The sequence below is a fragment of the Geotrypetes seraphini genome, chromosome 3 (genome assembly GCF_902459505.1).
Source record: "Geotrypetes seraphini chromosome 3, aGeoSer1.1, whole genome shotgun sequence".
In the NCBI taxonomy this organism is placed as follows: Eukaryota; Metazoa; Chordata; class Amphibia; order Gymnophiona; family Dermophiidae; genus Geotrypetes; species Geotrypetes seraphini.
The window spans coordinates 8,377,222-8,403,201 of record NC_047086.1 but is presented as its reverse complement, the minus strand read 5'-3'; the positions used below and the strand labels follow the sequence as shown (position 1 = coordinate 8,403,201).

Sequence of the window (25,980 nt, the reverse complement as noted above, 5' to 3'; positions counted from 1 at the left end):
CCATATGAGAAGGACGTTTCTGTCGTTTCTGTGCCCTGTTGTACTTTTCCACTAGGGTCAGCAGAAGGCTAAAAGGGAAGCAGCTTAGCATCTGCCACAGGGCAGTATCTAAAAATAAAAGCATGGTATTTAAGCTTTTTTGACCCTCTCTAAGAGCAGCACCAGAGTTAACACAACATTAGATATCAAGCTGGGGGAGAAGGGGAATATTTGTTAGCTCTCTCTCTTGCCAAACAATGTCAATCATAGTAACAATGGGGATATTCTTCCTGCTTCTCACCAGTGAACTAATGATCTGCACAGTATATCAGAACTACCTCAGTGATCATTTTCAATAATACAATAGCTCAGAGAGGTTCCCAAATTTTTTCAGTTCACCACATCTAAGTAATTTTTTCACAGCACCCCTAGACCTAACCAACCTAACAAGCAGATTAACCATTCCCCTTAACTGTTTCTATGGCATCCTGTTTGTCTGTTTAGATCAGTGTATCGCAAACTGTATGCCCCGGAGGATTCCAGGTAGAGAATGACACGGTGACAAAATTCATTACCGTTCCCGTCCCCGCGGATAACCGCGGGAAACCATCTTCATGTCATTCTTTAAGGAGAGAGGGAAGAATCAGAGTATGAATGGCCACAACCACTGACCCGCAAGCTTTGCTTTGAAGAATGCTGGTGTAGAAGGACCGAGGTTGAAATAGACACTAGAAAATGACATGGGATTATTTCCCGCGGTTATCCGCGGGGGCGGGGACAGTGATGAATTTTGTCACCGTGTCATTCTCTAATTCCAGGTGTGCCCCAAGATGCCGATGAGGAGGAGAGGGGCCTGTGCCAGCTGACTGCTTACAGGACGTGCCTCTTGTAGTCAGTCAGCCGGCACATGCGCCTCTCCTCACCTCTCTTTCTGAAGCAACTCCCACTGGCGGTAATGAGGCTCAGGGCCATGGCTGGAGAACATCTGCGCATTTCCAGGTGCCCTCCAGCCGCAGCTCTGAGATTAGTGTGCCAGCAGCTTAAAAAGCTTGCGACATACTGGTTTAGACAGTCCTTGCTCGAAGGAGCTTACAGTCTTCTTCGTGACTCTATAAAGCACTGCATACATCTGGTAGCGCTATAGAAATCGTAATAGTAGTAATAGACCATACATTTCCTCAGTTTTTCTCCCCTCTTTTCCCCCACCCCAAGGCAGCACTGAGTCCTACCTATGGCAGGGATGCCCAAGCCCCTCTAGCTAAAGACATCTGCTGCTCAAGCTTCCCTGCCATACTGCCTGAGTAGGGAGAAAGTTGGGTTGGGGGGGGTTGTCCTATGAAAATGGAGTTCTTTTCTATAGATGTTACTAAGATGTGTCTGTTGTAGAAAAACTATTCCAACTTTATTATGACAAAGAGATGCAATTTCTTCCTTTTAACTGGGGAATTGGTGCTACAAATATTCCAACTTATCACTGTAATGGCACTTATTTGAATGTAAAAAAAAACCCCACACCAATAGTCATTACTAATACTAGTATTGCACAGAAAAAGGGCAAGCAATTTACCAAAAGTTGGCCCATGAACCAAACAAAAATCTTTCAGCACTGGATGCCTATGTGCTCTCACCCAGGGAACAACTTCTACGATGGTCATCATCGAGCCCAGTACCTGAAGATAATGTTAGGCCGTGGGCATAACTAATGCTAAGATCTCTGTGGTCTGCTTCCTGAGCTTCAGTTTGCTTGGCTTGGGAAGGAAGACATGGACTCTCACTGTGTTGAAGTGGACTCCCAGATATTCCAAGGTTCCAAGGACTGAGTCAGCTATAGTTGACTCTTCCTGAAGTTAACTATTCAACTGAGTCCCTGAAGAAGATCTACCACCTGCTGCACTGCATGCTCACCCTCCTGTCTTGAGTGGGCTCCGATTAGTCAATAGTTCAGGTATGGATGAACCTGTATGCCCATCCTGTGAAGGCAAGCCACTACTACCACCATCACCTTGGTAAAGCTGTGCAGGGCCGTGGCCAAACCGAAAGGCAGCGTCATAAATTGGAAGTGTCTCTGGAAAACAAGCAGGATCTCTCCCATTGACTGGGATTTTTGAGGTTCTCCTGTACTTAAAAACTTTTAAGGAAGCTAAGCTCAAAGCCCCCACCCTTTCCTCCTGCACCACATAGAACACAGCAGCTCTTCTGCCGACAACACTACGCAAAAGAGGCATGCAATAGGGGCAGATTGACCTGAGGAATCCATTACAGGTGATCCCTAGTCAAAATGAGGGCTTTTGGGGGGAAAATAGAAGCTTTTGAGAATAAAAAAGATTGATAAAAAAGCCAAGATGGCCACCACCAATAACATCACACCAAAAATGACCCATGGGAGCATTCCTGAAATCCAAAAAACTCAAGAAAGAAAAAGGTGTTTTAGAGGTGGGGGAACCTAACCCTAACCCCAACCCCAGAAACCCTCAGAACTACCTTTTGCTGAACACCCCCCCACCCCAATTTTCCTCATAGAAAATAATGGGAGTACTCATTGTGACTTCTTTGGTGCCTCTCAGCTTGTAGTATTCTGCCTGCATGGAAAGGATTTCTGCCTCAGAAACTGCTGGAAACTAATCCAGCACTCGACATCATCTAGCTGCTGGCCAGGAGGACTCTGACCAAAAACTCCAACCCTTGATAATCCATGGAGCACATTGGGGGGATGACACACAGCTGTGTCCCTGATATCCAAATAGCTGTTATACAGGGGCCCCACAGCCTACGTTCAAGCCTTTGATAAATCAGCAGGCGAGCAAGCTCCCAGACAAATGGACTCTGAGCTTCTTGATGGATCACAAAGCAGGCTGGCTCCATATATACTCCAAGAAATTGGCCTGCGAGCAGCAGCCCGCCCTCGCGGGTCTGCAACCTTTCCCCAGCGAAATAACTCCAAGGAGACCTCCAGGCACCAAAGCCAAGCAGAAAAAAAGAACTGATGGACAAAAATACCCGAAAATAATAAAATGAAGCAGAGCAGATCAGGACACACTTTCCCACCCAGTTCGCTTGCAAAAGGAAAAAATGAAGAAGGAGCTATTCTCCACTGGTAAATGGGAGGAGTTGAAAGATACAAGTGACAGAACTGCAAAATTAGCGACTAAAGGACGACAACATCTCTTCAATACAGAATCCTATGTCTTTGCAACAGAATTAGTCCTGCTATACAACTTGATACCAGTGTGTAGATGCAGCACCACCTTAATTTGAACATGATAATCACTGATCTGTTAGTAAATTTGCTGATGGTGGGTATGCAGGATGAAAGTGTCAGAATTATAAGAACAAAAGAATAATCTTAGTGGGTCAGATCAATGGTCCATCAAGCCCAGTACATTCTCATGGTGGCCAATCCAGGTTACTAATACCTGGCCAAAGCCCAAAGAGTAGCAACATTCCATGCTACTTATCCAGAGCAAGCAGTGGCTTCACCCATGTCCTTCTCAATAACAGACTATGGACTTTTCCTCCAGGAACTTGTCCAAACCTTACTTAAAACCGGCTAAGCTATCCGCATTTACCACAACCTCTAGCAATGCGTTCCAGAGTTTAACTATTCTCTGAGTGAAAAAGCACAGTTACTTACCGTAACAGTTATTATCCAGAGATAGCAGGAAGATATTCTAAACATGTAGGTGACATCCCCGTAGTGGACAGCCTCGCAAGCAGACTTGCTTGAAGAACTTTCAAAGAGTTTGCGAGTGCTGCACTGCGCATGCGCAAATGCCTTCCCACCGAATGTAGGTCGTGCGTCTCCTGTGAGGTACCTCAGTTCAGATAGCTAGCTAAGAAGCCAACCAGAGGAGGTGGGTAGGTTGTGAGAATATCTGCCTGCTGTCCCTGGATAACAACTGTTTCGGTAAGTAACTGTGCTTTATCCCAGGACAAGCAGGCAGCATATTCTCAACATGTGGGTGACCTCCAAGCTAACCAGAAAGGGATGGTGGGAGTGTTGGCAATTTAGGAGAATAAATGTTGTAAACCTGCCTGGCCAAAATGGCCATCCCATCTGGAGAAAGTATCCAGGCAATGAGAAGTGAATGTATGAACCGAGGACTAAGTGGCAGCCTTGCAGATTTCCTCAATAGGAGTTGATCTGAGGAAAGCTACAGACGCCGCCATAGCTCTAACTTTATGGCCCGTAATTCGACCCTGCAGAGGGAGACCAGCCTGAGCATAGCAGAAGCAGATGCAAGCAACCATCCAGTTGGAGATGGTTCCCTTGGAAACAAGAGGAGCACCTGTAGGGAGAAGGATTGGAGGAAGGGATAAGAGAGAGAGGAGCACTCATAGGAGAGAGTGATTGGAAAGAGAGAGAAGCACCTGTGGAGAGAAGGGTTGGAGGAAGGGATGAGAAAGAGAGCACTCATAGGAGAGGGGGATTGGAAGGAGAGAGAAGTACCTGTGGGGAGGAGGGTTGGAGGAAGGGTGAGAGAGAGAGGAGCACCCATAGGAGAGGGGTTGGAAGGAGAAAGAAGAACCTGTGGGGAGGAGGGTTGGAGGAAGGGTGAGAGAGAGAGGAGCACCCATAGGAGAGGGAGGGTTGGAAGGAGAGAGAAACATCTGTGGGGAGGAGGGTTGGAGGAAGGATGAGAGAGAGAGGAGCACCCATAGGAGAGGGAGGGTTGGAAGGAGAGAGAAACATCTGTGGGGAAGAGGGTAGGAGGAAGGGATGAGAGAGAGAGGAGCATCCATAGGAGAGGGATTAGAAGGAGAAAAAAAGCACCTGTGGGGAGGAGGGTTGGAGGAAGGGTGAGAGAGAGAGGAGCACCCATAGGAGAGGGGGTTGGAAGGAGAAAGAAGCACCTGTGGGGAGGAGGGTTGGAGGAAGGGTGAGAGAGAGAGGAGCATCCATAGGAGAGGGGTTGGAAGGAGAAAGAAGCACCTGTGGGGAGGAGGATTGGAGAAAGGGTGAGAGAGAGAGGAGCACCCATAGGAGAGGGGGCTGGAAGGAGAAAGAAGTACCTGTGGGGAGGAGGGTTGGAGGAAGGGTGAGAGAGAGAGAGAGGAGCATCCATAGGAGAGGGGGTTGGAAGGAGAAAGAAGCACCTGTGGGGAGGAGGGTTGGAGGAAGGGTGAGAGAGAGAGGAGCACCCATAGGAGAGGGGGTTGGAAGGAGAAAGAAGCACCTGTGGGGAGGAGGGTTGGAGGAAGGATGAGAGAAAGAGGAGCACCCATAGGAGAGGGAGGGTTGGAAGGAGAGAGAAACATCTGTGGGGAGGAGGGTTGGAGGAAGGGATGAGAGAGAGAGGAGCACCCATAGGAGAGGGGGTTGAAAGGAGAGAGAAACATCTGTGGGGAAGAGGGTTGGAGGAAGGGATGAGAGAGAGAGGAGCATCCATAGGAGAGGGGTTGGAAGGAGAAAGAAGCACCTGTGGGGAGGAGGGTTGGAGGAAGGGTGAGAGAGAGAGGAGCACCCATAGGAGAGGGGGTTGGAAGGAGACAGAAACATCTGTGGGGAAGAGGGTTGGAGGAAGGGATGAGAGAGAGAGGAGCATCCATAGGAGAGGGGTTGGAAGGAGAAAGAAGCACCTGTGGGGAGGAGGGTTGGAGGAAGGGTGAGAGAGAGAGGGGCACCCATAGGAGAGGGGGTTGGAAGGAGAAAGAAGCACCTGTGGGGAGGAGGGTTGGAGGAAGGGTGAGAGAGAGAGGAGCACCCATAGGAGAGGGGGTTGGAAGGAGAAAGAAGCACCTGTGGGGAGGAGGGTTGGAGGAAGGATGAGAGAGAGAGGAGCACCCATAGGAGAGGGAGGGTTGGAAGGAGAGAGAAACATCTGTGGGGAGAAGGGTTGGAGGAAGGGATGAGAGAGAGAGGAGCATCCATAGGAGAGGGGTTGGAAGGAGAAAGAAGCACCTGTGGGGAGAAGGGTTGGAGGAAGGGTGAGAGAGAGAGGGGCACCCATAGGAGAGGGGGTTGGAAGGAGAAAGAAGTACCTGTGGGGAGGAGGGTTGGAAGAAGGGTGAAAGAGAGAGGAGCACCCATAGGAGAGGGGTTGGAAGGAGAAAGAAGCACCTGTGGGGAGGAGGGTTGGAGGAAGGGTGAGAGAGAGAGGAGCACCCATAGGAGAGGGGGTTGGAAGGAGAAAGACGCACCTGTGGGGAGGAGGGTTGGAGGAAGGGTGAGAGAGAGAGGAGCACCCATAGGAGAGGTGGTTGGAAGGAGAAAGAAGCACCTGTGGGGAGGAGGGTTGGAGGAAGGATGAGAGAAAGAGGAGCACTCATAGGAGAGGGAGGGTTGGAAGGAGAGAGAAACATCTGTGGGGAGAAGGGTTGGAGGAAGGGATGAGAGAGAGAGAGGAGCATCCATAGGAGAGGGGTTGGAAGGAGAAAGAAGCACCTGTGGGGAGAAGGGTTGGAGGAAGGGTGAGAGAGAGAGGAGCACCCATAGGAGAGGGAAGGTTGAAAGGAGAGAGAAACATCTGTGGGGAGGAGGATTGGAGGAAGGGATGAGAGAGAGAGAAGCACCCATAGGAGAGGGGGTTGGAAGGAGAGAGAAACATCTGTGGGGAAGAGGGTTGGAGGAAGGGATGAGAGAGAGAGGAGCATCCATAGGAGAGGGGTTGGAAGGAGAAAGAAGCACCTGTGGGGAGGAGGGTTGGAGGAAGGGTGAGAGAGAGAAGAGCTCCCATAGGAGAGGGGGTTGGAAGGAGAGAGAAACATCTGTGGGGAAGAGGGTTGGAGGAAGTGATGAGAGAGAGAGGAGCATCCATAGGAGAGGGGGTTGGAAGGAGAAAGAAGCACCTGAGGGGAGGAGGGTTGGAGGAAGGATGAGAGAAAGAGGAGCACCCATGGGAGAGGGAGGGTTGGAAGGAGAGAGAAACATCTGTGGGGAGGAGGGTTGGAGGAAGTGATGAGAGAGAGAGGAGCATCCATAGGAGAGGGGGTTGGAAGGAGAAAGAAGCACCTGTGGGGAGGAGGGTTGGAGGAAGGGTGAGAGAGAGAGGGGCACCCATAAGAGAGGGGGTTGGAAGGAGAGAGAAACATCTGTGGGGAGGAGGATTGGAGGAAGGGATGAAATGGAGGAGCACTAAAAGGGTACATGGGGTGTGGGCGGGGTCACGTGTCCTCTTTTTTTTTTTTTGTCTGCTACTATTAACGTCTATGTGAAGCGTTAGTTGTTACCTCCCTCCCTTCTAACACGCCAGAGTGCGGAGTAGGCATTCTCCTCTCTAACTCAAGAGCAGCTCGACGGCCCTTCTGATCGGCGCTCTCGGTTGCTCTTTCTCGTGGGGTAACGGTAGCCGTCCGTCACGAAGCCACAGCCCGCCACCTGCGGCACGCGCGTGGCACTCAGCTCGCGCCTTTTTTTTTTTTTTTTTTTTTTTGCAAGGCCTAGTTTCGGCGCATGCTCCGTCGACTGGGGGCGCACTGCGCACACTCGCGACTCTAAAGCCGGCGTCGCGTTGCGTGAGCGTCGTTGCTCTGGTTGCCCGCGGTTTTTTGAGAGGCGTCGGCGGGCTCTGGAGGTCTTGGATTGGGCAAGAGGTTCCTCAGCGGCCAAGGTATTAAGTTGTTTAATTTGAAAGGGGGACGGGAAGACGAGCTCCGCTGGAGCAGGGGCGGAGGGGCTTATTTTAGAACTTGTCGAGGCGCCTCATTGGCTTCGCATGAAATAGAATCGACTCAGGTGCGTTTTGGAATATTCGTATTGATGTTGCAACATTTTGCTTCCGGTGGCCTAGGCAGCTGCCTAGACTATGCGTGGGATCAGGGCCGCCATCAGAAATTTCTGGGCCCCTTACTGAGCAATCCTATTGTGCCCCCTTCCCCCCCCCCCTCGACGCCCCCCTTCTTCCATGGGCCGAATACACATACTTTTCTGCTAATGTTCCACCTAAGCTAGTCCCGTAAAATCTTCTCACGTCCATTGGGTGATTTGGCATAGAGGAGATATTCATAAAAAGAACGTCCGTCAAGATCTTTACTCATAGACTGTGCCATTTGCTTTAAATCATCTTCCATCATTAATCCAAATTGCACAATTCTTTCTCTGTCTTTGTCCTGAATGGCATCTGGCCACATTGCTGGATCCTTCCAGTCAATAAATTTATGAGCAGGCGCGGAGAACGCATTTTTAAACAAATGTAGTTTATCCTTGTACTCCTTATGTAATTTTAATCATCTATGGATATGTTTATATGTTTATTGTTCAAATGGTTTTATTTATTTCCCCAAATTTATTTTTGTTATACGCATTGAAAATATTTGATATTGCGTTTAAATCAAAATCTCAATAAACTTGAAACGAGTGCCCGTGAGATTGTGGGAGGGTTAAATACTCAAAACTTAGAAGAATAACAATTTACTTAAAGTTTTTGCTACGCTAGCTTTCTGGTATCTTTACATACAGTGGCGTACGCAGCGTATGTAACACCCGGGACCCATCATTTTTTGCCCCCCCCCCATCTGTATGAAAAACATGATTTTTAGTAACAAACCACACGTCACACATGAGTACCTAGGAAAAGGCAGCATCTTACATATTGCAGTGAGCAATACATCAATACACCCATTGTAAAACTAAACAAGCCAGACCAATCAATCCTACACCGTCAATCCTAACAGAAAACCATGTCTTTCGAACACACAGAACACAAAAAATACCTTTGCCTAGTATGGAATATGTCATCACAAACTAACCCCTCACCCTTTTACAAAACTGTAGTGTGGATTTTAGCCACGGTGGTAACAGCTCTGACGCTCATAGAATTCTGAGCATCAGAGCTGCTACCACCACGGCTGGCGCTAAAAAACGCTCCACAGTTTTGTAAAAGGGGGGATAAAATAGAAATACACAGTTTCAACGCTCTAGCTCAGAGGTGCCTAATCTTTTTGAGCTTGTGAGCTACTTTAAAATGACCAAGTCAAAATGATCTACCAACAATAAAATTAAAAAACACAAAGCACACTATACGCTGAGAAAATGTTAATTATCATTCCTATTTTGGGTTTTTTTCAAAGAGGTCAAGGCAGATGACTCTATGCATTGTCACCTCAGTAACAACCATACAAAAATAGACAAATATACCCTCCATCCTTTTTATTAAACCACAATAGCAGTTTTTAGCGCAGGGAGCTGCGCTGAATGCCCAGCGCTGCTCTTGACGCTCATAGGCTCCCTGCGCTAAAAAACACTATTGCGGTTTAATAAAAGAGGACCATATTGTAAAATATAGACAACAGATATAAATTCAGAACTGTGCATAGTAAGTGAAGAGAAGTTTTCATCTCTGGGAATTTACCCAGTTAACTATTAAGTTATTTGAGCAAATTCCTTTGAAAACTGTGGTAATACTGCCTCCACTTTGCTAAATTTAAAATAAAATCATTTTTCCTACCTTGTCTGGTGATTTCATGAGTCATGAGTCTCTGGTTGCACTTTCTTCTTCTGACTGTGCATCCAATCTTTCTTCCCTTCTTTCAGCCTGTATGCTTCCTCTCCTCCACACCTCATTCCCTCCCCCAACTTTTTCTTCCTCTCTTCATGCCCCCTTTCTTTTTTTCTGTTTCTCTTCTTTCCTTCTGTTTCCCTGCCTGCCCCTTTTCTTTCTTTCTCCCTGCCGTTCCCCAAGCCACTGCCGCTGCCATCGGGGAACAGGACCCACCAATGGATAACAGGCCCCAAAGCCGACGCCGACGCATGCTCTCCCTGCTTCGGGCCGATCAGTCTTCCTCTCCCCGACGTCAATTCTGCCGTCGGAGAGGAAGTTCCGCCCAGCCAGGCAGCGATTGGCTGGCCCGAACTTCCTCTCCGACTGCAGAATTGACGTCGGGGAGAGGAAGACTGATCGGCCCGATAGATTAGATCGCCAAGACAAAGTGAGTCCTGGGTGATCGACTCACTTTGCCTTGGCGAGCTACTGGCGCCCCTGCCTTAGAACACTTCCTAGGACCCTGGGGGAGCCCGGGCCCCCTGTCAGCTCTGGGCCCCTGAATGCAGGACTGGTAGTACTGCCCTGATGGCGGCCCTGTGTGGGATAGTTGGACAAGGCGGGAAGGGGTAAAAAGCGGACCTAACGGATCTTCTAAACTTTTGTTTATAATAATGGGGGTTGCCATGCAGCTTACTTTAAAGAATTGGAAAAATTGGGATAGATTAAAGTTTAAACTATTCATTCTAGTGGGAATCCCTATGTTATGTCTTTAAAATGGAAAAGTTTATGGCTATTCAAAAGGGATATTATAAAAAATGTATGTAAGTTTGGGAACCATTAACTAAATAGTGTAAGGATTGATTTATTTATGTGAATGAGGAAACATACACATCCCGAGGGGAGGTAGGGGGGTATGTTTTGGCACTGGTTAAGAGGTATAGATAGGTTGTTTACAGGTAATTTTATGAGTTGGTCAATTGTAAAATTGGGATGATAGTGTCCGAAGATCTAAAGGCGAAAAAACAGTGTGACAAGGCAGTGGCTGCTGCCAGAAGGATGCTGGGCTGTATAAAGAGAGGCGTAGTCAGTAGAAGGAAGAAGGTGTTGATGCCCCTGTACAGGTCATTGGTGAGGCCCCACTTGGAGTATTGTGTTCAATTTTGGAGACCATATCTGGCGAAGGACGTAAGAAGACTTGAGGCGGTCCAGAGGAGGGCGACGAAAATGATAGGAGGCTTGCGCCAGAAGACGTATGAGGAAAGACTGGAAGCCCTGAATATTTATATCCTAGAGCAGGGGTGCCCAATACGTCGATCACGATCGACCAGTAGCTCAGGAAGGCAACGTAAGTCGATCGCGGAGCCCATCCCGGGCTCCGTGATAGACTCGTGTTGCCGTCCTGATCTACGGGACGATCAGCCTTCTTCTCCAGTGTTCTCCCTAGGGCCTTTTAGCTGGGCGGTCCGCCCAGCTGTCATCTGCCGCTGCTGAACATTAAAACCCCAAAAAAAACCGGCTTGGAGATTTCAGCCCGTAGCGAACTTATGCTCCGGGCTCTAATGTGTACGTGCCGGCTTCTCTTCTCTTCCCTCCAAAACCGGAAGTTATGTCCGGGGGGGGGGGGGGAGAAGGGAAGCCGGCATGCACATGTTGAGAGCCCTGAAGCAAGCGTTCGCTACGGGCTAATGCAGGAGACAGGTTAGTGAAGCATTTGTTCTTCTTGCTGCCGGGTCCTGCCTACTTTCTGTTTCCGCGAAGGCAGGACCCGGCAGCATTTCCCCCAATAGGTTGATCATGATCTTGGGCTGATCAGCCTTCCTCTTCCCGACGGCAGAATTGACGTTGGGGAGAGGAATGCTGGTTGGCCGAAGCAGGGAGAGCTTGGGGCCTTTTATTGGTGGCGTTTGGGTCCTGGTCCCCGATGGCAATGGCAGTGGCAGTGGCTTGGGGGAGGGCAGGGAGAAAGAAAGAAGAAGGGCAGGTAGGGAGACAGAAGGAAAGAAGAGAAACAGAAAAAAAAGAAAGGGAGGCAGAGAGAAAGAAAGGGCAGGGAAGAGGAAGGAAAAGTTGGGGGAAGGAATGAGGTCTGGAGGAGAGGAAGCATACAGGCTAAAAGAAGGGAAGAAAGATTGTATGCACAGTCAGAAGAAGAAAGTGCAACCAGAGACTCATGAAATCACTAGACAAGGTAGGAAAAATGATTTTATTTTACATTTAGTGATCAAAATGTGTCTGAATTTATATCTGCTGTCTATTTTTTACACTAAGGTCCCCTTTTACTAAACCGCAATAGAGGTTTTTAGCGCAGGGAGCCTATGAGTGTCGAGAGCAGCGCTGGGCATTCAGCGCAGCTCTCTGCACTAAAAACTGCTATCGTGGTTTAGTAAAAAGGGAGGGGGGTATATTTGTCTATTTTTGTATGGTTGTTACTGAGGTGATAGTGCATAGAGTCATCTGCTTTGACCTCTTTGAAAAACCCTGGAATAGGAATGATAATTAACATTTTCTATGCGTACAGTGTGCTTTGTGGTTTTTTTTAAATTTTATTGTTGGTAGATCATTTTGACTTGGTCATTTAAAAAGTAGCTCGCAAGCCCAAAAAGTGTGGGCACCCCTGCCCTAGAGGAAAGGAGAGACAGGCGAGATATGATTCAGACGTTCAAATACTTGAAGGGTATTAACGTAGAACAAAATCTTTTTCAGAGAAAGGAAAATGGTAAAACCAGAGGACATAATTTGAGGTTGAGGGGTGGTAGATTCAAGAACAATGTTAGGAAATTCTACTTTACGGAGAGGGTGGTGGATGCCTGGAATGCGCTCCCGAGAGAGGTGGTGGAGAGTAAAACTGTGACTGAGTTCAAAGAAGCTTGGGATGAACACAGAAGATTTAGAATCAGAAAATAATATTAAATATTGAACTAGGCCAGTACTGGGCAGACTTGCATGGTCTGTGTCTGCATATGGCCGTTTGGTGGAGGATGGGCAGGGGAGGGCTTCAATGGCTGGGAGGGTGTAGATGGGCTGGAGTAAGTCTTAACAGATTTCAGCAGTTGGAACCCAAGCACAGTACAGGGTAAAGCTTTGGATTCTTGCCCAGAAATAGCTAAGAAGAAAAATTTAAATTGAATCAGGTTGGGCAGACTGGATGGACCATTCGGGTCATTATCTGCCGTCATCTACTATGTTACTTTGTAAAATGTGTGGGGGAAAATAAGTATTGTCATTATTTCTATTAAGTTTATTGTGCTATAATGTTTATATTTTATGTAAATGTATCATCTTTTATGCACAATTGTAATTTTAAAAGTGAATGATAGAATTAAAAAAAATAAAAACCTTAATTTGTTGACAGCGGAGGTTTCCGATTTCATGCCTGCAGCCCCTCATTCCACCACTGTCTCTGACCCCACACATCTGTGCTGCCAGTCTTATTAAGAATAATTAATTTGAAACACTTCACAGCTTATTTTTATAAACATTTTTGAATACAGCTGAAGACTTATCTATTTTCCAAGTATTTGATTAATTAATGTTTATCATTAATAGTCTTTTGTAAACTGTGTTGAACTTGTGGTTACGCAGTTAACAAGCACAATGTAATGTAACTTCAGCTAAAGGAGATCTGCGTTTTAACCCAGAGCTATGGTAGGAAAATGTATTTTTGCTTCGTTCAACCTGGTCTTGAACTCAGATCAGCAGGGCCCAACCTCTAGGCTACCTTCTTAGTTTGTGAAATAATAAAGTTTTGCCACTTTTAGTCTTTATTATTCAAGCCCTTTCCAGCGCTCCTCTCTAAGTCACTTCATTGACATCCTATTCATTTATTGCCATTTAACATTTCTATAGCCCTGATAGGCATAATTAGCGCTGTACAACAACATATTTGAGAGACGGTCCTACAATCTAAATTAACAGACAACAGACCAAGTAGGGGCTTAGGAAGCTTCTCGGAGTGCTTAGGATGAAAGGGTTACGAGTTAAATGCATTCTCGAAAAGGTGAGTTTTTGGTCTAGTTTTGAATACTCCCAGGGATGAAGCCTGATGTTTCCAAGTTTTATTAAAAATTTGATTAAACACTTATATCATTTCTAAGCAACTTACATTCAAAATAAGTCAGGCCAGTGGGTCAGGCCAGTGGTCCATCGCGCCCAGTAGTCCACTCCCGCGGCAGCCCCAGATCAAAGACCAGAACCCTAACTGAGATCAACCCTACCTGCGTATGTTCCGGTTCAGCAGGAACTTGTTCAACCTTGTCTTGAATCCCTAGAGGGTGTTTTCCCCTATAACAGGGATCTCAAAGTCCCTCCTTGAGGGCCGCAATCCAGTCGGGGTTTCAGGATTTCCCCAATGAATATGCATTGAAAGCAGTGCATGCACATAGATCTCATGCATATTCATTGGGGAAATCCTGCCCTATAATAACCTCTGGAAGAGCGTTCCAATTTTCCACCACTCTGGGTGAAGAAAAACTTCCTTACATTTGTACGGAATCTATCCTTTTTAACTTTAGAGAGTGCCCTCTTGTTCTTCCTACCTTGGAGAGGGTGAACAACCTGTCTTTATCTACTAAGTCTATTCCCTTCAGTATCTTGAATGTTTCTATTATGTCCCCTCTGTCTCCTCTTTTCGAGGGAGAAGGGGGAAGAGAAATGCTGGTGCTTCTGCTTACCCAATTGGGGGGGGGGGGGTTAAGAGAAATGCTTATGATGCTGCTGCTGTACCCAATAGGGGGAGGGGGAAGAGTCATGTTGCTGCACCCAATTAGGGGGGGAGGGTGAAGAAAAATGCTGCTTCTGCTGTACCAAATTGGGGGGGAAAGAGAAATGCTTATGATACTGCTGTACCCAATGGGGGGAGGGGAAGAGAAATGCTGCTGCACCCAATTGGGGAGGGAGAAGGAAGATTAGGAAAAGGAGGAAAGAGATGCAAAGACCATGGGAGGGAGGGAAAGGAGATACCATACCATGGAGTGGAAGAGAGAGATGTCGGGGCATATGGGGGAGGGAAGCAGGGCCAGATTAAAGGATAGACCTAGGGCCTGAAATGGTCAGGGGGGCCCGCCAGTGCTGTGCTTTGGGGCCTCACCCTTGCTGGATTCGCTGGCAGCAACAGCAGCCTCATCATCATCCCGGGCGCCCCCCCCAACCCGATCCGACCCTCCTATCTCTCTCTCCTTCCCTCATCAGTGACGTGCCAGAGGGAATCACAGCAGGAGAAAGCCCTGAAGCAGCCTGCTTAGAGTAGAGCAGTGCTGTTTAGAGTCTCGTGATGGGAGGGAGGGAGAGATAGGAGAGTCGTGGGGAGGGGGGAGAGTAGCAGTCTGCCCCGGGTGCTCGACCTGGTGTCATGAACTTCTTCGGCTAGCAACAGCATTTACAATTCACTGCTGTTGCCAGCTTCAGGCCTTCCTCTATGCCGGGTCCTGCCTACTTCTGTTTCCATGAAGGCAGGACCCGACAGAGAAGAAGGCCCGAAGCTGGCAACAGCAGCGAATTGTGAATGCTGCTGCCTGAAGAAGTTCATGATGCCAGGCCTTGGGTGACAGAAGGCGGAAAGGAAGCAGAGGGGGAGAGACTTGCTGCACCCAACTGGAGGGAGAAAGAAGATGAGGGAGGGAATGAAATGAGATGCCAGGGATTGGAGGGAAGGAGGAAAGTATGCCAGACCAAGGGAAAAGGAAGGAGAAGATGTCAGAGCATGGAGGGGGAGGGAGAGATGGAAGAAAAGGAAAGGAGTGAGATGCCAGAGAATCAGGGAAGGGAAGATACCAGACTGTGGGGTGCAAAGGAAAGAAAGGAGAAGAGAGAGTTGCCAGAGCATAGGGGATGGGGTGTTGACAGAGAGAGAAAAATTGAGAGATGGCAGAGCTGAAATCAATCATGTACAAGGGAGAAGAGAAGGGGCACAGGATAAACAGTTTATTGAAGGAGCATAAAAAGAGGGAAGATGCTATATGGAACGGGGAGAGGGCGGACAGTGGATGGAAGGGGCTGATGCTGCATGGAAGACAGAGCGGACAGATGCTGGCTAGAAAGAAGAGTGAAGGAAAGATTATTAAAGCAGAAACGACAAAAGGTAGAAAAAAATTTTTTTGTTGCTTTACGTAGAATCAAGTAGTATTGTACTTATTGATTAAAGTTTATAAATAGGAAATGGAAATAAGGCAGTTTTTTGGGGACTAAATCCCTTTCCTCAGGCCAGGACAGGATACCATAACAGCAGGGATGCCCAAATGGTCGAGCGCGATCGACCAGTAGATTGCAAAGGCAATGTGAGTCAATCGCGTTGCCTTGGCAATCTTTTTCTTCCTGTCTCCCTGAGCCAGGCCAGGCGTGTACAAGCGCCGGACTTGCAAGACTTCACCTCCGACGTCAATTCTGACGTCAGAGAGGAAGTTCTGTGCCAACCAATCGCTGCCAGGCTGGCCTGGAACTTCCTCTCCGACGTAAGAATTGACATCAGAGGTGAAGTCTTGTGAGTCCGGTGCTTGTACATTCCTGGCCTGGCTCGTGGAAGCAGGGAGAAATCGGCATGGTGGCTTAGGGGGTAGGGAAAGAATCGGGGAAGTGGAGAAATTGGCACGATGGCTTGGGGGGCAGGGGGAGAGAAAAAGAAAGAGAGACAGAAAGAAAAGGGGAGGGGCAGAAATAAAAAAATATTGGATTTATAGTTAGAAGAAGGAAGTGCAAACAGAGACTCATGAAATCACCAGACAAAAAGGTAGGAAAAATGATTTTATTTTCAGTTTAGTGATCAAAATGTGTCTGTTTTAAGAATTTATATCTGCTGTCTATATTTTGCACTATGGCCTCCTTTTACTAAACCGCAATAGCGGTTTTTAGCGCAGGGAGCCTATGAGCATCGAGAGCAGTTCAGGGCATTTAGTGCATCTCCCTGCTCTAAAACCAAGTATTGCTATTTAGTAAAAAGGGAGGGGGTATAGTTGTTCCTGAGGTGACATTGCATAGAATCGTCTGCCTTGACCTCTTTGAAAACCCACGGAATATAAATGATAATTGACATTTTCTCAGCGTACAGTGTGCTTTGTGTTTTTTAAAAAATTTTATTGTTGGTAGATCATTTTGACTTGGTCATTTTAAAAGTAGCTCGCAAGCCCAAAAAGTGTGGGCACCCCTGCTGTAGAGCCATTTCTTGTATGACTGGATGAGCTATATTTATCTTTTTTTTTTAGTTGTTTAAATTCATGCAGAAATAAATGGCTAGATTGAACCTAATGACTTCATTAATGCCTTTCCCTTTTTTAAACCTCTATACCATTTGAAAGAGGGCAAATACTTCTTAAATTTAGTAAAAATATTCTGGCACAAGTGTCAAACCTTAAAAAAGGAAGTCATATTGAGTATTGGAAAATAATAATAATTAACTAATAAAAATATTACACATTTACGGCTCCTTTTATTAAATTACGATGGAGGTTTTAGTGTGCGCTTAGCGCGCGGAGGAATTGCCATGCGCGCTAGATGCTAACGCCAGCATTGAGTTGGTGTTAGTTTTCCCACGTAGCGCAGGGGTTTGCGCGCGCTAAAAATGCTAGCGCACCTTAGTAAAAGAGGGGGTTAATTTTCCCCACCACCAAATTTCCCCATCCCGCCCCACCCGGCTACTTTTTCATGCCACCTGGCTGGAAAAAATTTCTGGGGAGAACACTATGTGCATGCACTGCTTTCAATGCATATTCATTGGAGAAATCCTAAAAACCCGACTGGATTGCGGCCATCAAGGAGAGACTTTGAGATCCCTGCTATAAGGCTAGTAGTTTCTGGTATTTGTTAAATCTATCTGAATATCCCTGTAATTAAATAATTTCAACTGATTCTGAACTTAATGCTAAAAGGCATCATTAAATAGAAATGTTTTAAGAGCAGTTTTAAGTTTATCTAATTGTCTTTCTCCCCTTATGAAAGACGGAAGTTGATTCCAAATTTGTGGGGCTGTTACAGAAAAAAATCTCTGTTTGTCTCGTATTTATGATTTTCAACGATGGAACTGTCAAAAGATTTTGTTCCACTGATCTAAGCCGCGCTAGCGGTTTTCACATGCACCAGATTAGCGTGCACTAGCTATCAATCTACTGCCTGCTCAAAAGAAGGCGGTAGCTAGCGCATGTGCCAAGTTAGCGCACGCTATTCCGCACGTTAAGGCCCTAGCGCGGTGTTCTGCCACGTGTTTATCTAACAAGGGTATGTAGAAGTCACCTCCAACAAAGCTTCAGAGTAATATGATTCTTTATTGCATAAACATCAGATAATGCCAAATAATGCAGATAGACATCAGATAATATACAGGATATAAGCAAGATAATATCTTTATACACCAAATAGAATATTTCACTATGTCTGCCACATTCCGCCTGATCCTGATCGGGAATTTGAACGATTAATAGGTCGGTACAGTACATAGTTCCCAGGGCCAGGGCTGAATTCAAATTCTAAGATGTGACTCTCAGTCTTATATAGCACAAAGTGCTGAATTTTACCAGGCTGTCTCTTTCTCACAGACACTGCTGCTTCTGCAATAACAGGTGTCTCCCTTATTACATTACATTAGTGACTTCTATTCCGCCTATACCTTGTAGTTCAAGGCGAATTACAAAAGAGCTGACTGGACATTTCCAGTGACGTTACAATAGTTTGGTTTTTTTGGTTACAAAAGAGGTAAAATAGCTGGATAATTTCCAGAAGAACTTACAATTGGATAGTAAGATGACTGGACATTTCTAGGTAATATTACAAATAGGTTACAAATAAGATTACATTACATTTCAGGGATCTGTATTCTTGGTTGGTATTTTGAAGAGGAGGAGATTACCTAAGTGGAGGCTTTAGGAGGGGAATTAACCTGGGAGGAGGGGGAAGGGGGGGGAGGGTTATGATGGCCCTTCCTAATTGCAGTACCATGAGAAACTTTCCTCGGCAAGACATGAAACAGTATAAGAGATCTGATACAAGTTGATAAACAACTTGCTCTCAAGGAAATGCTGCCTAAATGTCTGGCACATATGTAAGGCAAAGATTGCAGCTAAAAAGTAAGCAGTCATGAAGATTCACACCTAATAGCCAAAGTGACCACTTGCCATGGCCTAGCCAGCCATGGGCATAACACGCGGCTTTCTAAAAGAAGCCCTAAGTGTTTGTGAAGGAGCATAGGGCAATAGCAGTCTGTCAAGAAAGATAGGTTGTTGTGTTTGCCAAATTTTAAATGTCAAAAGTGCTAATTTATAAATTATCCTGTGTGGAATTGGTAGCCAATGGGCACTTTTAGAAGGGGTGTGACATGATCAAACTTTTTTGAGTTGGTAATAATTTTTATTATCGCAGGACAAGCAGGCAGCATATTCTCTACATGTGGGTGACGTCATCTACGGAGCCCCGAGCGGACAGTCTCACAAGCAAACTTGCTTGAAGATCTTCAAGCTTGCGAGTGTACCGCGCATGCGCCTTCCCGCCTGAGTCAGGGCATGCGTCTCCTCAGCATGGCCTCAGTTCTTAGTTTTCTGCGGAGCCAGAAGCCCTGTTCCTCTGCTTTGTGTGATCGCTAAGTGCCTCTAGCACCGCTGCTTGCTCCTTTTTTGTTTTTAATAGGGTGAGTGGCTGTGCGGCGCGTTTCTTAAAAAATAAAACCCAAAAAACACAACTTTTTCTCTAATTCGTCCTTGACTCGGGGGCTCCAGGTCCGGCCGCAGCGGTGTTTTTGACCTTATGTCCCGGCCTCTTACCGAGTTTAAAAAGTGCATTCGGTGTGGTCGGATTATTTCTATCACCGACCCTCATCGTTGGTGTATTGAGTGCCTGGGGGCTGATCACCGAATTGAATCCTACCCGCGCAGTGCTACTTTCCAGCCACGGTACTTCGTAGAAGGCGGGCAAAGATCCACGATCTCTTTGGGGCCATGGACCCTTCGACCGGTACGGCCTTGACCCCGGCCTCCACTTCGACCTCGGCCTCGACCAAGAACCCACGAAAACAGCATGGAAAAAAACTAAACCAACAATATAAATTGAAACTAAAAGAAAAAAGAAAAACACACTACTCCAACCTAATAGGCAAAGAAACCCAAGACACAAAAAAATTATTCCTAATATTAAAAGAACTCACAGACACCAAACCCTATCTGGCCAACAACGGAATCCCTCCTCCCTCAGCTACACTTTTAGCAGAATACTTTAAAAACAAAATCACAACTGCCAGGTCCACCCTCTCCGGAAGCCCAACTGCCAGGTCCACCCCTCTCCGGAAGAGATCACAATGACCCCCACAGAAAGAGATTCTGCAGCGGCAGATAGAACTCGGTCCCACTTCCCCACAATACAATGGTATGACCTAAACAAACTCTACAAAAAATACAGCAATGCAACTTGCGATCTCAACCACTGCCCACCATACCTATTAAAAACCTCCAGCACCAAATTCCACGCTCTCCTCTTACAATGGATACAAACCATGCTCACAGATAATAATTTTGCTGAGGTCTTGCAGGAAAAGGCTGTCAGCACGATCCTAAAAGACCCTAAAAGGTGCAACAGACCAACTATCCAACTACAGACCCATAGCCTCAATACCACTCTATGTCAAACTAATGGAAGGCCTGTTAACCAAACTCTTCACCAACTATCTAGAAGACCACAACATACTCCATCCTACACAATTGGGCTTCAGAACCAACTACAGCACAGAGACTCTACTAGGTTCCCTCCTGGACACAGTTAGACAACACCTCAGCACAGGTAAAATAAATGCTGATTATACAGCTGGATCTCACTGCAGCATTTGACCTGGTAGACCACAACATCTTATTACAAATACTAGAAACAATAGGAATCACAGACAAGGTTCACACATGGTTTCAAGGCTTCCTACAATCAAGAACCTACAGAGAAAAGTTGAACAAAGAAAAATCAGAACCATGGTCCAATTCCTGCGGTGTACCCCAAGGATCTCCACTATCCCCAACTCTCTTCAATCTCTACATTGCATCCCTCGGCACCTGCCTGGACAAATTAGGCTTAACCTCCTATAGCTATGCAGATGACATCATCATTCTCCTTCCTTTTGACAAACCAACATCCTCCATGACAGACACTCTACACAGGACACTTGAAACAGTTGCAATATGGATGAATAATCAAACTAAAGCTGAACCCAGACAAAACAAAACCCATTCTCGAAAATAATAAAACCCCAACTATAACAAATCTAGTTATAAACTCAATCACATACCCTATACAACCCACTCTAAAACTTCTAGGAATGACAATTGACAGATGCTGTACCATGCAACCACAAATCAACAAAACAATACAAAAATCTTTTGGGGTCATGAGAAATTTAAGAAAGGTTCGAAAATTCGCGACCTAGGGGTGATCATTAGTGAGGACATGAAGGTTGCCAATCAAGTCGAGAAGGCTTCCTCCAGGGCAAGACAAATGATGGGGTGTATCCGCAGAGGTTTCGTCAGCAGGAGACCTGAAGTTATGATGCCGTTGTACAGAGCCATGGTGAGGCCTCACTTGGAGTACTGTGTTCGGTTTTGGAGACCACACTACCGAAAGGACGTGCTGAGGATCGAGTCGGTTCAGCGAACGGCCACCAGGATGGTCTTGGGGCTCAAGGATCTCACGTATGAAGAAAGATTAAAAAAATTGCGGCTGTACTCACTTGAGGAAAGAAGAGAACGGGGAGATATGATTGAAACATATAAAAGTACATCACGGGACACATCGAGTCAGAAGATGATATCTTCTGGCTCATGGGACCCTCGACCACCAGAGGGCATCCGCTGAAAATCAGGGGAGGGAAGTTTCATGGCGACTCCAGGAAGTACTTCTTCACCGAAAGAGTAGTGGATCATTGGAACAGACTCCCACTCCAGGTGATAAAGGCCAGCAGCGTGACGGATTTTAAGAGAAAATGGGATATTCACGTGGGATCTTTAAGGGAGTAAATTCAGGGGAGGGGATACTTGGAATGGGCAGACTTGGTGGGCTATAGCCCTTTTCTGCTGCTTTTTTCTATGTTTCTAACACAATTCCAGCTCTTGGTCCAGTCCCTAGTCCTAGGTCTTCTAGACTACTGCAACATACTCTTATCTCCCCTGACCCACAAGCATGATAAAACAACTACAAACTGTTCAAAACACGGCGCTAAGACTTATCTATTACCTGAGGAAACACGACCACATCACGGCGGCGTATCTAGATTCACATTGGCTCCCAATATAAGCAACAGTACAATTCAAATTCTACTGACTACTATTTAAAATCATAAACGGAGACAGCCCAGCCTACCTAAACAACTGCCTAATCCAAACTACCTCAACCAGACACAGGAAAACGCACAAACCGTTCACTCATCCCCCAATCAGAGACGTCAAATGAAAAAAACTGTACGACGGCCTTCTAGCCACTCAAGCAGCAAAACTAGACTACTAACTCTCCAATTTACTGATAACGACTTACAGACTACAAATCGTTTAGAAAAGAAATAAAAACCATCCTATTCAAGACATCCTTGAAGACAAACTAACACCACAAGACTCAGCCCAATTCTCTGTAGCAAATCGCTCTGCTATTCAATTCCTCTGGAAATGGCCAGATAACTTATTTTGTAATCCGCCTTGAACTGCAAGGTATTGGCGGAGTAGAAATCACTAATGTAATGTAATGTAACTTCAATGTTGAATCTTAAAGAGGTGGCCCACTGCTGGTGAGTGACATTTTTTGTAATTTGGGGGGTTTTACCGTCACTACTTTTTGATCTTGAGAGATGTTTAAATACCTACATAATATAAATGTGCACGAGTCGAGTCTCTTTCATTTGGAAGGAAACACTGCAACGAGAGGGCATAGGTTGAAAATAAGAGGTGATAGGCTCCGGAGTAATCTGAGGAAATACAGAACTTTTTTTTTTTTTTTTTTTTACAAAAAGGGTGTTAGATGCGTGGAAGTGTGTCCCGTTAGAGGTGGTGGAAACAAAGACTGTGTCTGAATTCAAGAAGGCCTGGGATAGGCATGTGGATCTCTGAGAGAGAGAAAGAGAGAATGGATACTGTGGATGGGCACACTAGATGGGGCATTTGGCTTTTAACAGCCGTCATGTTTCTATGTATTGTAACACCTCTACAGAAGCTCAGGCAAACCGCTCTGAATTGACTCCCCAGTCATTAGTAGTGGTATAGAAGCTCACAATAAACAATGCTCCAAGTGATCTACAGGCAATAGAGCAACAACCTTCATAACAAAATTCTCACTTTGGCGCAAACATCTTCCTTCCCTGGCCAGATCATTCTTTAATAATTTTCTCAGCTCCACAAAATAAAACCAAAAACCCAAAAACCATAACATAGAGATTATAATAAAATAGAAGAGATCTCAATACAAAAAAACCTTCACCTTAAACTTAGGAATATGTAGATTCCTTAGCTTAATTGAACAAACTACACTTTGGAATACAACCACTCTTAGACAACTTAGCCCCATTACAACAACTTACAGTCCCTGACAATTATACAACCCCTATATTACCTGAAATAAAACGTATACAAAACATGAACATCCAACGCAATAACTTAGAAACCATCCCATTCTTCTTACAAAATCTCTCTCATAACATTTAAAACAATTCATTCTAAACTGCCCCAATTTATTGATAAATATCTTATCCCATATGACCCACCCCCTCAGTCTTAGATCATCTAATCGTAAATTGCTGACGGTCCCCTCCTTCATATAATAGTAACCAAAAGGCATGACATTTTCTCAGTCGTAGCCCCTCAACTTTGGAATACCCTACCAGCTCTTTTTAGAGAAGAAGCTAATCTCGAACATTTCAAAAGCCTACTCAAGAAGCATTTATTTAAAGAAGCTTTTAACATTTGATTTAAATTTTACAAATATCCTTTTTAACTCCCTTAAGGAATTTTGCAGCAACGAGCCCTTTCCTTATTTGTCTTTCGTTCCTATACAAATTGTATTTCTAACCCTATTTCCTCTTGTCTCCCGTCTGTCTCATTTATCCCTTTTTAATATGCCAATTATTAGTTGATGTTTCTTTGTAATTGTTTTCTTTTTGTAAGTATTAATTGTATTGTTAATGGCATTTTTATTATGTTCATGCTCTTTTTTTTAAAAAACAAAAAACCCGAAACTCATAAATGATAATTAACATTTTCTCTGTGTTTCAGTGTGTTTTTAAAAAATTTTATGTTTACCATTATGAATAAGACAGTGTGTACATGAAAATTGAATGGAAAAAAATTGGGGGCGGGGCTAGGGTGGGATTGGGGGTGGGCTGAATATTAATAGATGTCCCGTTTTGATGAAAAAAATAAATGGTCACGTTAAATATACCCCTTCCCTTTTTACTAAACCGCAATAGCGGTTTTTAGCGCAGGGAGATGAACTGAATGCGGTTTAGTAAAAGAGGGCCAGAGTGTAAAATATAGACAGAAGATATAAATTCTCAAAACGGACTCATTTTGATCACTAAATTGAAAATAAAATCATTTTTCCTACCTTTTTGTCTGGTGATTCTATGAGTCTCTGGTTGCACTTTATTCTTCTGACTGTAAATCTAATATTTCTTTATCTCTCCCCCCTGCCCCCTCTCTTTATTTCTGCTTTTCTTTCTCTCTCTCTTCACCCTGCCTGTCTTTCTTTCTCTCTCCCCCTGCTCCCCCAAGCCATCGCGCCAATTTCTCCCTGCTGCTTCCCCGAGCTAGGCCAGGCACATACAAACGCCGGACTCACAAGACTTCACCTCTGATATCAGTTCTAACGTCGGAGAGGAAGTTCCAGGACAACCAGGCAGCGATTGGCTGGCCCAGAATTGACGTCGGAGATAAGTCTTGTGAGTCTGGTGCTTGTACGTGTCTGGCCTGGCTCGGGGTGGCAGGAAAAAAAAAAGATTGCAAAGGGAACGCGATTGACTCACATTGCCTTTGTGATCTTCTGGTCGATCACGATCAACCATTTGGGCACCCCTGCTGTTATGGTATCCTGTCCTGACCTGAGGAAAGGGGTTTAGTCCCAAAAAAACTGCCTTATTTCCATTTCACATTTATAAACTTTAATCAATACAGTTACAATACTACTTGATTCTATGTAAAGCAGCAAAAAAAATTTTCTAGCTTTTGTCATTTCTGCTTTAATCATTTTCTCTTTGCTCTCTTCTTTCTATTCAGCGTTTGTCCTCGCTCCCTTCCATGTAACATCTGTCCTCTCTATGCCCCTTCCACCCAGCCTCTGCCCCTTGCATCCATTGTCCACCCTCTCTCTGCCTCTTGCATCCACTGTCCACCTTCTCTCTGCCCCTTGCATTCAGTGTCCCCCCCTCTCTCTGTTCCATATGGCATCTTCCCTCTTTCTATGTCCCTTCAATAAACTGTATATCCTGGGCCTTTTCTCTCCTTTGGACATGATTCATTTCAGCTTCACCCCCTCCCCTATGCTCTGGCACCTCTCTCTTCTCCTTTCCTTCCTTCCTTCCCACTCCACCCCATGGTCTGGCATCTCCCTCCTCCCCCTCCCCCCATATGCGCTTGACATCTTTCCCTCCTCCATGGTCTGGTAGCTCCTTTCCTTTCCCTCCCTGGTCTTCCTTCTCCCCTCTCCTCCCCAATTGGGTACTGCTGCTGCAGCACTTTTATTCCCCTCCCTCATTGGGTGCTGCTGCAGCTTTTCTCTTCCCCCTCCCCCCCAAAAATGGATACAGCAGCGGAACATTTCTCTTCCCCCCTACCTTCCCCCATTCAGTGCAGCAGCAGCAGCATTTCTCTTCCCATCCCTCCCAGCTCACACACCCGTCGGCAGAGTCACTAGGCAAGTTGTAAGCTTCCCTCTATCGCTGACCTATCTTTCATAGGTCAGCGACGGAGGGATGCTTACAACTTGCTGCTTTTACTTGCTTCGGGCCTTCCTCGTTGCTGAGTCCTGCCTACTTTCTGTTTCCACGAAGGCAGGACCCAGCAGCGAGGAAGGCCCAAAGCAAGTAAAAGCAGCAAGTTGTAAGCTTCCCTCCGGGGCTCTAACGTGTGTGTGCCGGCTTCCCTTATCTTCCCTCTGAAACCGGAAGTTACGTCCCATTAGGGGGGGGGAAGAAGAGAAGGGAAGCTGGTCTAACAATGTATGCTTATGCAGACAATATACAAATTCTGTATCCAATAGACACCGAAAGCCCAAATGACATTTGATTTGAATGCAAAACTTAATCAAATTAGTTATTGGTTGAGAGATAATATGCGGGCTCTCAATCTCAATAAAACAAAAACAATGTTAATCCCTTGGAAGGATGGCCTTACACAAAAAAGTTCAATTATAATTGATAATTCTACTATTCAACCTGTTAGTTCAGTCAAAATCTTAGGCATCATTTTAGATTACAAATTAACCTATTATGATCAGACTAGTCTTATAGCCCGTTACATTAACGGGTGCTAGAATACATGTGTGTGTGTCTGTCTTTATTTCTTTCTCTCTCTCTCTCCTTAGCCACTTTCTGTATTTTTGTCTTTCTTTCTTTCTGTCTTTCTTTTTCCTTGGCTGTCCAACACCACCCCTTGCCTGC

General features: G+C 45.6%; 1 protein-coding gene across 1 annotated transcript in view; it reads left to right on the top strand.

The window, feature by feature from the left end:
• Positions 1–7,367: 7,367 nt before the first annotated feature.
• CEP57L1 (centrosomal protein 57 like 1) overlaps positions 7,368–25,980 on the top strand; it is a 96,805-nt gene continuing 78,192 nt past the window's right edge. The window contains exon 1 of the mRNA XM_033939520.1: positions 7,368–7,526. The gene's annotated coding sequence lies outside the window, so the exon portion shown is untranslated. The remainder of the gene's footprint in view (positions 7,527–25,980) is intronic.